This window comes from Pinus tabuliformis, chromosome X (genome assembly GCF_031772625.1).
Source record: "Pinus tabuliformis cultivar Carrire ecotype Pingquan chromosome X, CPIR1, whole genome shotgun sequence".
Lineage (NCBI taxonomy): Eukaryota > Viridiplantae > Streptophyta > Pinopsida > Pinales > Pinaceae > Pinus > Pinus tabuliformis.
The window spans coordinates 156,947,643-156,965,008 of record NC_142308.1 but is presented as its reverse complement, the minus strand read 5'-3'; positions in this window follow the sequence as shown (position 1 = coordinate 156,965,008).

Sequence of the window (17,366 nt, the reverse complement as noted above, 5' to 3'; positions counted from 1 at the left end):
TTATGATACTTTGACACTTATTTATCTCTTCTAGAAGATTGATTCATGAAATAGGCAAAAATTTAATGAATGAATTGGTTTCCTAGCTTATAGAGGCAAGTTGTATTGACTGCCTAGATTTTAGTGCTCAGTTTAGAATTGGTTGAAACAGCTCCTAAGATAGTGAGCTCGACCCCTAGAGGCAAGGAAAGATGGTAGATTGCCTATATTATGTAATTTCTTGGTCATTTTCATGGTTGGACTCTTGAGGGAGAAGGCTTCTATTGTATTTCTCATTGTATCTCTGCAATTTTGGCAAACTTGGAAGAAAGACCAGGTTTTTGCAGTCCTTTTTGGGATTCCTGTGGTTACATGTATTGATGGTGTGTTTCTCTTTGTACTTGTAAGTTTGTTATGTGAATTATCTTCTTACTTTTCCTTCTGCAAATTAGGCAAATGAAGTGTTAAAGTAGAATTCATGATTGCCATGCTCTGCTTTTAAATTTGCTTAATATCAATGTTTTCATATATTTAAGGAGAATTCAAGGTGATTGCTTGCCCTCCTTAGCTCCTCACCAGTCATTCTCATCCATCCAAATCTTTCAAAAGCATCAATACAGTCTCCTACCTTGCCCCAAAGAACCCCATGCGAAAACTGTGTCCAATCTCCGCACCCAAAATTGCCCTTCCCAATTTTCCACCAAAACCCTAAAAATCCCAAATCAAACCTTTTTATCAGTTTAATAGCCTAAAATCAGTGTTCTTTATTGGTTATCTCTGCCCGTTGAAGATCTTTTCCGAGATAGACCGGAGAGAGCCCTCTCCTGCCCCGTAGGGCTAGCTACGAGGCTAAGTGGTTTGATGTTGCCTTGGAGTTTACCTTTTTCAGCCTGAGGTGAAATTCCAAGCGCTAACACTACCTTTTCTTGAACCTTCAAGGCCCTACTGATAACAATCAAATCATATTTCAATGATTATGGGGACTTCCTATGGGGCATGGGGGTAGTCTTTACTCCATCATTTTAACTAATTTTCAACATTTAGTACCCCTTGGAGTTGAGTATCACTTTCCTTGTTTTATTCCTAAAGTGGGAACAACTTAGTGGAATTTTTCTGAATTTCTTGGAGGTATGGGAGAACATATTTAACCATAATTTTATAGGAGTCACACACTTCAGAATTTGCATGCCCAATAAACCTCCATTTTTGTGCCCTCCTATTTTAAAGTTATGTTTTCATATTTCAAGAATCTGACTTATTGTTCCAGTTATGCCATGTGATCATCTTTCAACTTCAACTTTTCTAGGAGATATTTCATATTTCTCTCGATGGCTTGAGACAAGTCATTCCTACTTAGGCCATGTTTAATAGCTCTTCCTAGGTGTTTGGTATGATGGGACTTTTCACATGACTGACATTAGAGGTAGACGAGGAGTTTTAATAGCTTCTCCTTTTGTTCCTCTATCATGTTTTGAGCATGATCATACAAAAAAATTCCCAAGTTAACCACCTTTCTCATTCTAATTGGAGTGATGCCCATTTTAGTAACTTGTAAGTGGCCTTCCGTGATAATGAGAGTTGTTAGCTAAACAAGATCAATTCTCATTTCACTTGTTCCATGGTGGGTATCTCGTTCTTGACTTTCCCATTGGTCTTTGAGGGCCTCTTCTTTAATTTCAACTTCAATTTCTTCTCGTTATTTCTTCTCCTCTTCTTACTGCCTTTTCTTTTCATCCTCATCCTTCATTCTTTACTCTTCTTCCATATATATCCTCTCAGTTCATCTTTCATGGTCGACCCACTTCCTTAATCGAACCTAGGAGGTCGGGTCATGTCATACTATCTCTTCCTCTCATCTTTCGTTAGGTCCCTGTAATACTAGTGTATTCCCATTATTGTTAATGTAGCCCCCTATTTTTATTTTTGTTCCCATGTATCCCCCATGTTGTTATTGTTGTGCCCCATAGAAGCCCACTATTATTATTGTCGTGCCCTTACATTATTATTGTTATGTAGGCTCTTATTATATTGTGACCCCTTAGACTCCTATATATACCAAAGAGGTCTTATCATTTGTATCATCCAAGAATTGTTCATTGATGTAATGTAAGTGAGGTTTCCCCCTTGTAAATTACAATTTTCAAGTCATTGATCTATCTGTTCTTATGTTCCTTGAGTTTGTTGCATAACATTTGGTATGAGAGCTTTGGATTCTAGGGTTTCGCTTCTTGAAACATGTCATCTTGGAATTTTTGCTATAACTTTTTTCTACTAAGCTCGTAATATGAAATTACAACCATGTGGAGTTTAAATATTGGTGAACTTCATGTATGAATTTTAAATCTTGTTTCACTATATTTTTGGAGATATGATCCAAGGGAGTAAGGGTTCTTGCAGGCTCCTGAATTCCATCTCAAACAGGCAACCTAGGGAAAATCATCATAAGTTTCTCTTCGAGCAACGGATTTGAATTTCGTAAAAAGCGGTTGAAATTGCGTAGACTGTAGTTTTTGGATATCATTTTCAAGGTGCAAGGTTGAAATAGTGACACGTGGGACTCCTTACAAGTTCGCTCTATTAAACCTGTTTATAATCAGGTCATCGTGGGAGATTTGGCATAACTCATTCTTGAAGAATCCAATATTGGTCCGACTTATGGGGTTAGAAACAAGATTCATAGGGTTACCACAAAATTAAAGTTCAGATATTGGAGATTCGAAATTATATAGATATGAAAATTTCAATATCGAGCTCCTAAAAAGCAAGAAAAATGTGTGTATTTTTTTACATTTTTCATAACTTTTGTTTGAAAAACTAGTTTGAAGTGATTCAAACGGCACAGTGAAGCATATATATCATTGTTTGATTCGAAAATTCCTCGAAAAAAAATAGACACGCATAGTAAGCAACCAGAAACCTCTTCTATGACGCATGAAGAAGATGAAGAAATGTAACGTGATATATCAAATTTACACTACAAAGTGCAACAAATTTCTCTCTCGCAAAAAGTAACAAAAAATGAATTGGAAGCCATGATGAATGTTAAGATAGATGGTATAAAAAGGGACATGGGAGTTTTGAATGATGGTTTAAAAGCAAACATGGAAGCAATGATGAATGTCAAGATAGAGGGGTCGAAGGAAGGTTTGGCAAAGTTTCTAGAATAAAGGCTTCCCATTGGTGACGAGGTAATCCGTGAAAGTCTTGATGAGGACAAAAGAAAAATGAATTATGATTTTAGAGACTCCAATTTTGGATTTAAGAACCATCACATTCCAAAGATAGATATGAGGAAGTTTGATGACAAGGAACCGGTAACATGGATACTACAAATGGAGCAATATTTTGATCTCCATGATGTGCAATACACACAAAATGTACACATTGCATCTATATATTTAGAACCTAATCAGTTTGTATGGTATTGATGGATTTGTTCTCGTAAACCACTTGTCACTTGGTCAATTTTTAATTGTGGAAATCATAACACATTATGAGGATACAAAGAGCAGCACCTTCTTTAGCGAATTGATGAATCTAAAAAAAAGGCTCAATGGTGGAGCACATTGAGGACTTCCAAAAATTGAATATTGAGGTAACTGGTATTCCAAAGGAGCATAAGATTGATGTCTTCATAGGAACTTTGAAGGATAACATCCAACATGAGGTTCGCCTCTGGGAACCTGATTCATTAGAGAAGGCATTCAGGGTGGCAAGAAAAGTTAAAAGAAAAATTATTGCAATAAGGAAGTCTACCACTCACAACTATAAAGATGGAAGTGTTGTTGCTACTAGTCGTCCATGACCTACAAGGTTGAATCCACAACAATTGGAGGAAAAAAGAGAAAAAGGGATTTGTTACAGTTGTGATAGAAAATACACTAAAGGTCATAAGTGTGTTGAGAAGAAATTGTTCTACATAGGTTGTGAAGAGGAGGAAGGAAATGAACAAGAAAGATTAAAAGAGGAGGATATACACCAGGAACCAACCCTAAATAAAGAAGAAATGAATCCGACCATATCTTACAATGCATTGGCAGGAATTACCACTCCTAAAACTCTCAAGATAGAAGGATATATCAAGAAGAGAAAGGTAACAATGTTGATTGATTCAAGTAGTACTTATAATTTATTCATTATAAGATAGTCAATGAATTGAATTGATTACTATATCCAACCCCAGAGTCTCGAGTGATGGTTGAAAATGGAGCACCACCCATTAGAATCGAAAGTGTCATAATACCAAGCTAACAATGGGGTAATTTCTATTGAATAGTCCATTGCTTTCCATTCCAATGGGTGGTGCTGATGTTGTGCTAGGAGTCCAATGGTTACAATCTTTGGGGACGATAGTCTTTAATTTTCAAGAACTTTTCTTTTATTTTTTTGGGAAGGAAAGGAAGTTGAATTAAGGGGTATCATAGGGAAACTAGGAAAAAAAATCAGCTCTAATGGCATGACAAAGCTTCTAAAGAAAGAACAACGGGGCGTAATTGCACAATTAAGATCACTAGAGGTTCAAACATCAAAATCGTCTATTTCTCCAGATCTCGAAAAAAGCTTGGACAATCATTCCAAGGTATTTGACACTCCTAAAGGTCTCCCACCTATTTGTGATCATGATCATGCTATTCATTTGATTCCAGGAAGTGTTCCTAGAAACATCAAACCTTACAGATACCCCTATGCCCAAAAGAGTGAAACTGAATGCATGGTTGCAGAAATGTTAGAGGTTGGTATAATTCAATCTAGTCAAAACTCTTTCTTTGCTCCAGTAGTATTGGTGCACAAGAAGGATGGATCATGGCGTATGTGTCCAAATTATAGGGAGCTCAACAATCTCACTATTAAAGATAAATTTCCCATTCTTGTCATTAATGAATTGTTGGATGAATTACATGGAGCAATTTATTTCACCAAGTTGGATCTTTGTTCATGATATCATCAAATTATAATGAATACTAAATGCATTCTGAAAACAACATTCATAACTCATGAGGGTCATTGAGAATTTTTGGTCATGCCTTTTGGCCTTACTAATGCACCTTCGACATTTCAAGGTTTGATGAATTCCATTTTCAAACACTTCCTTAGAAACTTTGTTTTATTATTTTTTGATGATATACTAATATACGTGTCTTGGAAGGATCATGTTCAAAATGTTGACATGGTACTCAAACTATTGGAGGAGAAACAATTATATGCATAAACCTCCAAATATTTATTTGGAGTACAAGATGTGGAATATTTATGTCATATTGTATCTCATGAGGGTGTTAAGGTATACCTCAACAAAATTAACGCCATTAAGGAATGGAAAATCCCCACAACCATAAAGCATCTTCAAGGATTTCTCAGGTTGACAAGGTATTATCGCAAGTTTGTCAATAATTATGGGAGAATAGCAGCACCTCTAACAAAATTACAAAAGAAAGATGCATTTTCTTGAACCCCAGAAGCAAATAAGGCCTTTGGACACCTTAAAGAGGTAATGTGCCAAGCATCGGCCTTAACTATGCTTGACTTCACAAAAACCTTTATTGTGGAATGTAATGCCTCAGGAAATGGAATTGGTGTTGTTTTAATGCAAGAAGGAAGACCCATTGCTTTTGAAAGTCGTCCAATCAAAGGAAAGTATTTACACAAACCTATTTATGACAAGGAAATATTGGCAATACTACATGCACTAAAGCAATGGAGACCTTACCTAATGGGAAGACAATTCAAGGTAAACATAGATCATGATAGTATTAAATACCTTTTGGAATTGAGTTTATCTTGAGAAGAGCGGCAAAAATGGGACACAAAGATGTTGGATTATGACTTTGAAATCGTGTACAAAAAGGGAAGCAAAATGTTGTTGCAGATGCACTCTCAAGAAAGGATGAGGATGTGGAAGCATTGCTTTGTGCCATTTCTATTATCCAACCCGGTTGGATAATCGAAGCAAGGGATGAATGGAAGAATGACGAAGAGGTGTGGGCACTCATTCAAAAGTTGCAGCAAGATCCCAATACATATAATACATTTAGATGGAAAAATGATTCATTTTGGTACAAAGATCACTTATATCTTTGTAATAATTCCCAAATCAAGCAAAAGATTCTTTTGGAATTGCACAACTCCCCCTTAGGAGGGCACTCGTGATTTTTAAAAACTTACCACAATGTCAAGAATGATTTTTTTGGGATGGCCTTAAATCTAATATTCAGAAGTTTTTGGCAGAATTTTGGTTTTCCAACAAAATAAAGTTGAGACATTTAAGACCCTAGGTCTGTTACAACCTTTAGCCATTCCAAGTCAGCGTTGGGAGGAGGTCTCAATGGATTTTATCATAGGTTTACCTAAGGTTAAAGGAAAGTGTGTCATCATGGTGGTAGTTGATAAACTTACCCAAGTATGCACACTTTTGTGCATTATCTTATCATTTTAAAGGTAGTATAGTTGCTATCGCATTTATGGAAACAATTCAAAAGCTACATGGAAACCTAAAGATTATTGTAAGTGACAGAGATCCCATTTTCATTGGAAATTTTTGAACAATTTTTTTCCTTGTCTTGGTACTTAACTAGCTCATAGCTCATCTTATCATCCTCAATCTGACGAGAAAACTGAGATAGTGAACAAATGTTTGGAAGGATATATTCGTTGCTTTGTATATGATAAAAAATAATGGGTCAAGTAGTTACCTCTAGCTGAATGGTGGTATAACACTTCCTTCCATACTGTAGCAAAAATGACCCCATTTATGGCACTTTATGGATATCATCCACTATCCATCACATCATCTTTAAGAGAAAATTCTAATGTTCAAGTAGTGGAATATCACATCGAGCATCAACAACAAGTTCTCAAACTCTTAAAGGATAACCTCAATCAGGCGCAATATCGAATGAAACAACAACAAAATCAACATTGAAGTGAAAGAAGTTTTGATGTAGGCGATTAGGTATTTTTACGGCTACAACCATACAAACAAATGCCCCTCTAGCAAGCTAAGAAGGATAATAAATTATCACCGAAGTATTATGGTCCTTACAAAGTGTTGCAAAAGTTTGGTACTATGGCATACAAATTGGAGTTGCTTGCATCATTTTGAGTATAACCATTTTTCCATGTTTGATGCTTAAGGAAGGTTATCAGCGACAAGCTTCGAGTTCAAATAGTGTTGCCAAAACTTGACGAAGAAGGAAACATCATATTTGAGCCTGAAGCAGTCACGGAACCAAGAAATGACAACTACAAAATAGATTAATTTCAGAGTATCTCATTAAGTGGAAGAAGTTACCCGCTGAATATTCCACATGGGAGGATTAGAATTTTATAAAGAAGCATCCAAAATTACTCAAGCATTGAGGACAACACTTTTTTGAAGGAGAGGGGCATGTTAGGTCCCTATAATATTAGCATATTCCCCTTATTGTTATTGTTAGTGTAGCCCCCTATTATTATTGTTGTCCCCATGTATCCCCCATGATGTTATTTATTGCCCCATATAATCCCACTATTTTTATTGTTGTGCCTTTACATTATTGTTTTTATGTGGGATCTAATTATATTATGACCCCTCAGACTCCTATATATACCAAGGAGGTCTTATCATTTGTATCATGCAATAATTGTTCATTTAGGTAATGTAAATGAGGTTTCCCCCTCGAAGAGGACATTTTTTAAGTCGTTGATCTATCTTTTCTTTTGTTCTTTGAGTTCGTTGCATAACGTGTTTAACTTAGCAAGGCATTGAAACTGGGTAGATAGGGGAGGGGTCATTACAGAATGGTATTAGAGCTCTTAGGATCAACACTTGGACTCGATGGGCGGAATGTGTTTGTCATGAATGCATGTCAGTTGTATATGTGTTCATTATGCATGCATTGTGATTGTCATTGTTGTAAGTAGTGTTGTCATTGTGATTAAGATTGATGATGTCGATGTTGAGATGATTGTTATGTTGATTTCATTATATATATATACATATGTTGTGCTAATCCAGATTTATCTTGTAAACGGGATAACCTCCCCTGAACTTCATTCAGGTATGTTGATTATGAATTTCAGTAGTCGACAGATGTTCCACAATAGTCATTTTGGATTGTCGACATTTCAAGTCTACACCAAGACCCATCGTCAAGACCAATGTCGAAAAAGAGCAGAAGAAAGGTAGAGTAATAAATAGTGAAAGAGATTATTAAAAAAGGTCCAAAGTGTAAAGATAATACAGCTACATTAACATATTTCCTAATTAATGTGTATTTTGATTTTCTTATAATGTCTAAAAATATACCTAGTTTTAATTATAATTCATACATTTATATATTTAAATAACTAAATATATCAACGTATTTAAATCACTGAATACATTAATATAATATATCAGATGAAATGTAAATAGATTAATATAAAGATTAAGTTAGTAAATAGTATCTATTTAATGATTTATTTATAGTATATTAATACATTCAAATACATAAAAATATATTAATATTTTTAAATAAATTAAATACATTGATATATTTTCAAGTAGATTTAAATATGTAATATATTTAAATGAATGTAAGAAGATTAATATATTTGATGTAAGTTAATAATATTTATTTAACTATTTAAACTTTTAATTGAATTATGAATATGTAATTTAAATTTATTAATATTAAATTGTATTAATATATTTAATAAAATATAAATATATTAATAAATTTAATTTTAATTAAAAAAATCATTTAATGTTTGTTTTATAAATAATATATATAAGGGAGCTAATGGTAGGGTTGTTAAGTTATGGATTTGAAGGGATAGAGGCAGAAAATGAAGGAGTTGTCACTATCTGGAGAATGTGGCAATGGGTGAGCAGCGGAATACAACTTCTGGTGACTTCAATCCCAATGTCTTTTTTGAGATTATTGGGATGTTTCATGATTTCAAGGGCCTCACGCATTTTCCTTTTGAAATAGTGGTTTTCTTTGGAGATAATTATGTGTCTTCCAGGCAAACCTGGTGGCTTGTCTTGGAAGAATGTTCAACGAGCGTTGAGGATTTAACTCTTCCTTTCTTGATATCTACTCCATGTTCTTTAAGACGAATTTTGAAGGATCTACATGTCTCACCGATGTAACATTTGCCACAAGAGCATCTGATTTTGTAAACGCCTTTTTGCTGGAAGTGATCTAGGTCGTCTTTCACAGATTTCATCTTATGTTGGATTGTATTTAATGGTTTGAAATAGGTAGTAATTCCTTTCTTTTTTAGAACCTTGGCAAGTTTATCAGAGACACCCTGGATGTAAGGGAGATATGTTTTTCCAATAAGGGTCTGAGTGTTGGGAGAGGGGGTTTAGAACTAGCCCTAGACTTAGCTTTACATATGGCTTTGTTGATATCTTTGAGATTGTAACCAGTGTTTAAGAACACATTTTTTCATAATAGAAAGTACTAATGGGGCATATGGTAGAAGGTCTCATTCAAGATACATGTTTGATGGTAGGTTCTTGGATACACCTGATAGGACGGGTAATTACCGTGGGTTCTATTCTAGTTCTGGTTTAGAGAGACAACAACATCATCACCGTCACCATCCGTATAAGAGGAGTGAGAAGCAATACTTTCCAGAGGAGTTCAAGAAAGCAAACCATCCTACATTTGATTTTAATGAAGAAGTCAAAGGATGCAAAAGCTTGGTTGCTTGGGATAAATACGTTTTTCTAATTGCATGGTTACTTAGAGAATATGAAATCCATGATAACTACTTTTAGCCTTAAAGGGAAAGTAAACATTTGGTGGCAGGATGTGAAGAATGTCAGAGGCATTCAAGAAGAGGAGTTGTCTTGGAGTGAGTTCCAGATACTTTTTAGGAAGAAGTATCTATTTGAAAGATACTATGATGATAGGGAAAAATAATTTTACGAGCTGAAGATGGGATCTATGACTGATGAGGGTATACTAGCAGATTCTTGGAGTTGTTGAGATATGTGCCTTATCTTAAGGAGGAGAAAGCAAAGATCCAAAGATTCATTAGTGGGTTTCCGGTGTCATTCAAAGACATGATTGAGTTTGATGACCCTAGATAAATAGAGGAAGCCTTCAAAAATTTGAAACAATGGTATGAACAATCGAAGCGCAAGAATGAGACTAAGAAAGATTGGAAAGGTAATGAGAAGAATAAATTTTAGTGGGTTAAGAAGAGAGGAAAACCTCAGGATACAAATGGAAAGGAGAATGTAACACCACAAAAGAAGTTTAATGCATCTGATAGAGGACGAGGATTTCAGTCCGAGGAGCATAACAAGGGTGATGGCAAGAAGCCTTTACAGTGTTGGACTTGTGGCAAGGGTCATCGCATGAGAGATTGTCCACAACATCAGGGTGGAAAACCGCAAACCTATAGTGCTCAGGAGGCACATATAGTTAGGGATGTTGGAAAAAGTATTCCTCATATTTATGCAGCTTTGAATAATAGGCAGTTTGATCATCGGGCATCTATTATCAAGATGGAAGGTAAACTTTAAGATCAAGTTTTTTCTATTCTGATTAACCATGGATCTAAGTATAGTTATATCAGTCCTGACTTGGTGGATAAGTGTGGTTTGAATAAAGAAGTTCCTGCAGAGTCTTGGTTAGTGAAATTAGCTACATGTATTAAGAAAATAGTTCATCGTTGGGTAAGAGCTTGTGCTAATTGAATGGTATGTCTACATCAACACATCTAAATGTGTTTCCATTGGGATCGTACAATATGCTATTAGGTATAGATTGGTTTTACATTCACATGATAATGTGGATTGCTATGATAAGGCTATTGAATGCTTGGATGGTGATGAAGAGAATAGATTCTTGCAGGGTGAGAAGAAACCTACATCAGTGACGATGGTTACAGCTATGCAAGAAAAGCGCAATAGCAGGAAAGGGTGTGTATTATTTGTGGTTCATATTTCCAGTGACAAGGGGAAAGATGACGAGGATGGTGAAGTCTTGAAGAGGTATCCTGTTTTGTAGTAGTTACAGGATGTGTTTCCAGCAGATATTTCAGAGTTACCGCCTCATAGGGAAGTGGACATTTCTATTGAGTTGGTACTAGGAGAAACGTCGACATCGAAGACACCTTACAGGATGAGCATTCCAAAGTTAGTTGAATTGAAGTTGCAGTTGAAGGAGATGCTTAACAAGGGATACATTAGTCCAAGTGTGTCACCTTGGGGTGCACCAGTGTTGTTTGTGAAGAAGAAGCATGGTACTCTCAGGTTGTGCATTGATTACAGACATTTGAACGAGGTAACCATCAAGAACATGTATCTGTTATCAATGATTGATGATTTGTTTGACTAGTTGAAGGGAGTAGCAATGTTCTCGAAGATTGATTTGAGATCATGATATCATCAGGTACACATCAAATAAGAGGACATCTACAAGACTCCTTTCGGGACCAGGTATGGGCATTATGGGTTCGTTGCAGTTCCTTTTGGTCTAACTAATGCTCTAACTACTTCCATTTTTTTTTATGAATAGTGTGTTCCATCCTTACCTGCACATGTTTGAGATTGTATTCATTGATGATATATTCTAAGAATGAGTAAGAGCATGTCAAACACATAGCAATAGTATTAAGATTGCTAAGAGAGCATCAATTGTCTGCCAAACTTAGTAAATGTAGTTTCTTTCAAACAAAGGTTCATTATTTGGAGCATGTGGTTTCCAAGGAAGGTATAACAGTGGACCTGGAAAAGATCAGAGTTATCATAGAATGGGAAACTCCTAGGAATGTGGCTGAGATCAGATCATTCATGGGACTAACAGGTTACTACAGATGGTTCATCAAGAACTTCTCACGAATTTCCTATCATATTACATCTTTGCAGAGGAAAGGAAAGAAATTTGAATGGAAAGAGGAATGTGTAGCTAATTTTTAGCAGTTAAATAAATTGCTTACAAATGATTTGGTATTGAAGATTAATAAAGAGTTTTTGGTATGTACAAATGCTTATAAGAGGGGACTTGGTGGAGTTTTAATGTAGGAAGGACATGTAGCATGCTAAGGGTCAAGGAAATTGAATGAGCCCAAGCATAATGATGTGACTCACTATATTGAGTTGGCAGTGATCATCCATACATTGAAGATGTAAAGACACTATCTTCTTGGCAGGAGGTTCATTTTGATGAGTGATCATAATGGATTTAGATACTTATTTGATGATATGATTTATAATATTAGATTTTTGTGCTAAGATCCTCCTTAGATTAGAAACAAAATTCTTTCATTGTGCTTAAGGATTCATAAATTTTTGCAAGTGAAGTGATGAGTTTTTATGTTAATTTGATGAGCAATTAAACATAAATAAGAGACTGAACACCAACATAAACATGTAAAGAATATCACCAAAAATAGATTACAACAAGTACATGATAAAGAAGTTCACCCCTCCTGGGTTACGTCTCCTTGGTCCAGCTTCCAATGGCTTGGGCCTCTCTATTATGCTCAAAAGTGTAAAAAAATAAGAAGATATGTTTACAATGCTCAAATGATTCTGAAACCTACTTCAATGAGTCTAGAATGTCCAAAAATGGCTATCTAGCCTCTTTTTCCATCCAATTTGGTGGAAAACTGAAGAAGTTATGACTTCTACTAGTTTTCCCACTATTTACTCCACAAATTGCTCCACATCTGGCATGATCCTACAAATTAGCTCTGAAAAGCGCTAAATGACCAAAATTTCACCGTGCGGCGGTCCATAATCTGTTGGCACCGAGTGTCCTATCGCAAATCGCAATTGGCAAGAATCAACGGGCTTATGGTTTGTGAACGTGGTGGGGCGATGTACGATTGCGATATGGCAAACCCGCTAAAAATCTTAACCGGAACTCATAAATTTATTGAATCTGGGATCCTTTCACAATTCACAATCGGTGGAGTATCGACGATCTTATATATGCGAGACTCTGTTTTCTGCGGTGTGTGATCACGATTATCGCATCGCAACCCTTCCCTGCTCAAGGGGTGAATTAATGCCTTTCCACCTGCCCTGTTGCGATGTGAGATTTGCAAAATGTGGGGTCCAATGGCAACCTAACACTTGGAGCTTCCCCATTCACTGAAGAGACCTGCCACATCATCTTTTCCTGCCATTTCTCCAAGTCAAACCCGAACTTTGACTTGCTTTAACTTCTTCATACGAGCTCAGATCCGAGTGCCATTCGCACTGTTGGAATCAGGATGATGAGCTCTTTGATATAAAGCTAAGTTTATAGAGATTCTGACACTTTGAGTTTTGAGCCTAATTTTGAGCACCTGATCACTCCTCCCAACTAGAAGCCTTTTGGACCCCAAAAGGATCACTTTCAATTGTCTAGCAGGTGAGGGTACAGTTCCCTCACCTTTCCAACCTCTATCCATTTAGGTTTTAAAGGATTTGTACCCTTGAGCCCCACTTGAAGATAATCGATACTTTCCCCTTTTTGATGTCCTTGTTCTTTTGTCAAGTATAATGTCTTGCTGAAGCTCATCAAGGAATTCTGGAGAAAAGTATTCAATAGATGGAATTTGAATATTCTCTCTTTGACCTTCAACCAAAGGAGGCTCATACAACCTTAAATTCTCAACATTAACAACAACATAAATTTGCATATATGAAGGCAAATCCAACTTGAAGGCATTGTTACCAATCTTTTCCAAAATTATGAATGGAACATATCTAATTGGTTTTAGATTTTTACCTTCTCCTTGGAGCCTCTCTTTTTTAATGTGAAGCCAAACTTCATCAGCAACTTGGAACTTGTGATCTTGACGATGTTTATTGTTCCTTGTTGTGTACTTGTCTTAGCTTTTCTCAAGCTATTCTTGAACCTTTTGGTGTACTAATTGGATTTGTTCAATGAACTTTCTTGCTTTGTCTATGTCACTATGACCTTAAATAACAACTTCTTTGCCAAAAATAAAATCCAAAGCAGATTTAGGCAAGTATCCCAAGCATGCCTCAAATGGCGAAGTTTGAGTTGAAGAGTGCTTGGCTTAGTTGTAAGCATGCTGAATATAGTGAAAATGTTCATCCCACAACTTAGGATGCTTGTTGCAATACCCACGAAGAAGATGTATCACGGTTTTGTTCACCACTTTTGTTTGACCATATGTTTGTGGATGAAAAATTGTACTCTTTTTCAATTTGGTGTCCATGAATCCCCACAAGCTTGACCAAAAATTCCCACCAAAGCGAGAATATTGATCACTAACAATGGATGTGGGAAGTCCAAAATGCACCCAAACATTTTGAAAGAATAACTGAGTAGTTTATTCAACTGTAACTTTCTTTTTACATGGCATAAAAATACACATTTTGTTGATCCTATCCACAACTACGTACAAATAATAATGACCTCTTTTTGACAATGGAAGACCTCCTACAAAATCCATAGAAACACTCTCCCATGGTCATGAAGGAACCATAAGTGGTGTGTACAATCCTAAATTCATATTGCTAGGCTTACTTATTGCAAATAATGAACACCATTTAATAAAATGAGACACACTTTCAAGCATACGAGGCCAATAACAATACCTCTGTAGATGTGTCACTGTCATACTTACACCGAAATGACCAACAATAAGAGAAGTACGCGCCTCTCTTATGATGTTAACTCTTTCTCCATGTGGAATAAAAAGCTTTCCAAGATGGTACAACAAGTTATCGTGCAAATGATAATCCAATTCCTCTACTTGGTTACCTTTACTCAAGCTTGCATAAACATCTTGAAAGTCATTATCTAATGCATATTGCTCAATATAACTTTCATGTAAAACATAATTATGCTTGAGTAAAGTAGTTGCACTAAAATAGGCCTAGAAAGCATACCAACAACTTTATTTTAGATACCTTTCCTATACCTGATTACTAAGTGGAATTGTTTAAGAAAACCCATCCATCGGAAGTGCCTTGATTGTTGCAACTTTAATTAAGATTGCAAGTATTGCAATGGTTGATGATTAGTGTGAATGACTGTTTCCTTACCCATCAAGTAGTGTTTCCATTTTTTCACACTTTGCACCAATGCATACAATTCCTTGTCATATGTAGGATAGTTAATCACTACACCATTAAAAGTTTCTGAATGAAAATAGATAGGCTTACCATGTTGCATGAGGACTGCACCCATAACGTAGTCACTAGCATCAGTCTGAATCTCAAATGACTGTCTCAAGTCTGGAAGTGCAAGTACTGGAGCTGTACTGATCTTTTCCTTCAATGCATCAAAGGCCTTTTTTTTGTTTTCCTCCCCACTGAAAACCTTTTTCACACTTGTCAACGCATGCAAAGGAGCTGCTATAAGAGAAAAATTAGCAATGAATTTCCTCCAGTATTGGGTTTCTCCCAAAAAAATTCTTACCACCATAACTGTCTTGGGCCTTAGCCAATTCACAATAACATCAACCTTGGAGAGATCTATTTTCAAGTCACCTCCCCCAACAATATGACCTGAGTAAACTAAAGAAGTTTTTCCAAACTCGCACTTTGACATCTTAAGATACAACTGTTCTTTTTTCAAGATATCAAATACTTTTCTTACATGCATGACATGTTCATCACGAGATTTACTGAAAATTAAGATGTCATCTAAGTAGACTGTGACAAACTCATCAATAAATGGCCTAAATACATCATTCATCACACACATGAATGTAGTGGGAGCATTACATAAACTAAACGACATAACTAGCCACTCAAACAAACCCTGTTTTGTTTTGAATGTTGTCTTACAAATGTCTCGTGCAATTATTTTATTTGATGGTAGCCACTTCCTAAGTCCAACTTAGTAAAATACTTTGCATCTTTCGATTGATCAAGTAAATCATCTATTCTGGGCAGTGGGTAACAATTCTTTATCGTATTTTTGTTGAATGCACGAAAGTCCACACACATGCGTCATGTTCCATCCTTCTTTGCACTAAGACAATAGGTGAACCACACGACGAGGAAGATGGTTTGATGATCCCTTTGTTCAACAACTCTTGAATTTGTGTTATATACCTAGGGGGGATAATATGGGGTACCAAGGGAGATACCCAAGGTAATAATGTAATAATGAGATGGGTCATAGTAATAAATAAGGTGGTTAACCCATGTCATGTAAGGGACCACAAGTAGTTAACAATAATGTAATGGGCCCATGGTATTAGTTGATGGTATGAGGGAACCATGGTAATGATGCATGGTATTGTATGTATGAGGCCTATATAAAGGCTAGAGACTCCACATGGAGAGATATGAAGATGAAGAGAAGTATTATTGTATGAACAGGCATATGGCTTGTGAAGTGTTCTCCTTCCTTAAGGAGTGAATGTATGGTGTTGCCCTACCTTAAGGGTTTGATAATAAAGAATCATTTCTATCTATATTTGGATCTTACTATTCTTGGGTTTATTTCTGTTATCATATATTTTTGGATCAGATCTACAACAATTGGTATCAGAGCTACAACAAGTGGTATCAGAGCTCTTTCTTGGGCAAACCGTGGAGATTTTTTTTTTTTAATTTTTTGCAGGAATTTTTGGGTGGCGAAATTGCAGATCATATCTATACGTTTTGGTGCTAGATCTGCAGAATCTAATTGTAGATCTGTATTCCTTGTGAAAAAATACCCAAATTAAAAAAAAAAATCAGTTGAATCGGAGTCCGGATGAAGGAGATATCGCTGATTTAAAAATCAGTGGGGTTGCAGACAATTTTCAGGGGAGCGATTTTGCGGCGCAGATCTAGACGTCCTGGTACAAGATCTGTAAAATCTAATTGTAGATCTGGAATCTTTGGGAAATAATACCCAATTTCAAAAAAAAATTCAGTCGAATCGGAGTCCGGATGAGGGAGATATCGCTGATTTAAAATCAGCTATTTTTTGCAGAAATTTTGGTGACGGCGGGAGAGTTGAAGCCCAGATCTGGAATTTTAGTGCCTAGATCAGGATTTCTATCACATGGGCAAATGCAGAATGGTCATTCCATTTCCGAAAATAGGTCATAATAAAGATTCCGAGCAATATTGACTAAACTGTGGCCACTTTAAATTTTCACCAAGTGAGTGAATTTTTTCAAAACCCTTTTCATGGCTTCTAGCAAGCAATATTTTACAGGGAAAGATAATGGTCTTACTATTGAAGAATACATAAAACAACAAAAATCAGTATGGGAAAAAAATTGGAGGGATTTAGTGTGGTTTGGTTTCAAAGATGAGGCTTACAAATGGTATTTCTCACTTGATGACAAACAGTTGACCAAACTCTCATATGCAGAATTTGAAAAAGTCCTTTTAGACAAATGGTCTCGTGCTAGAAAAAAGGAGAATGAGCCATGTAAGGGGTTATCTTCTACTGGTGTTTCCTTATTGCAGGTTCATGGATTGATTCAAAAGGAGA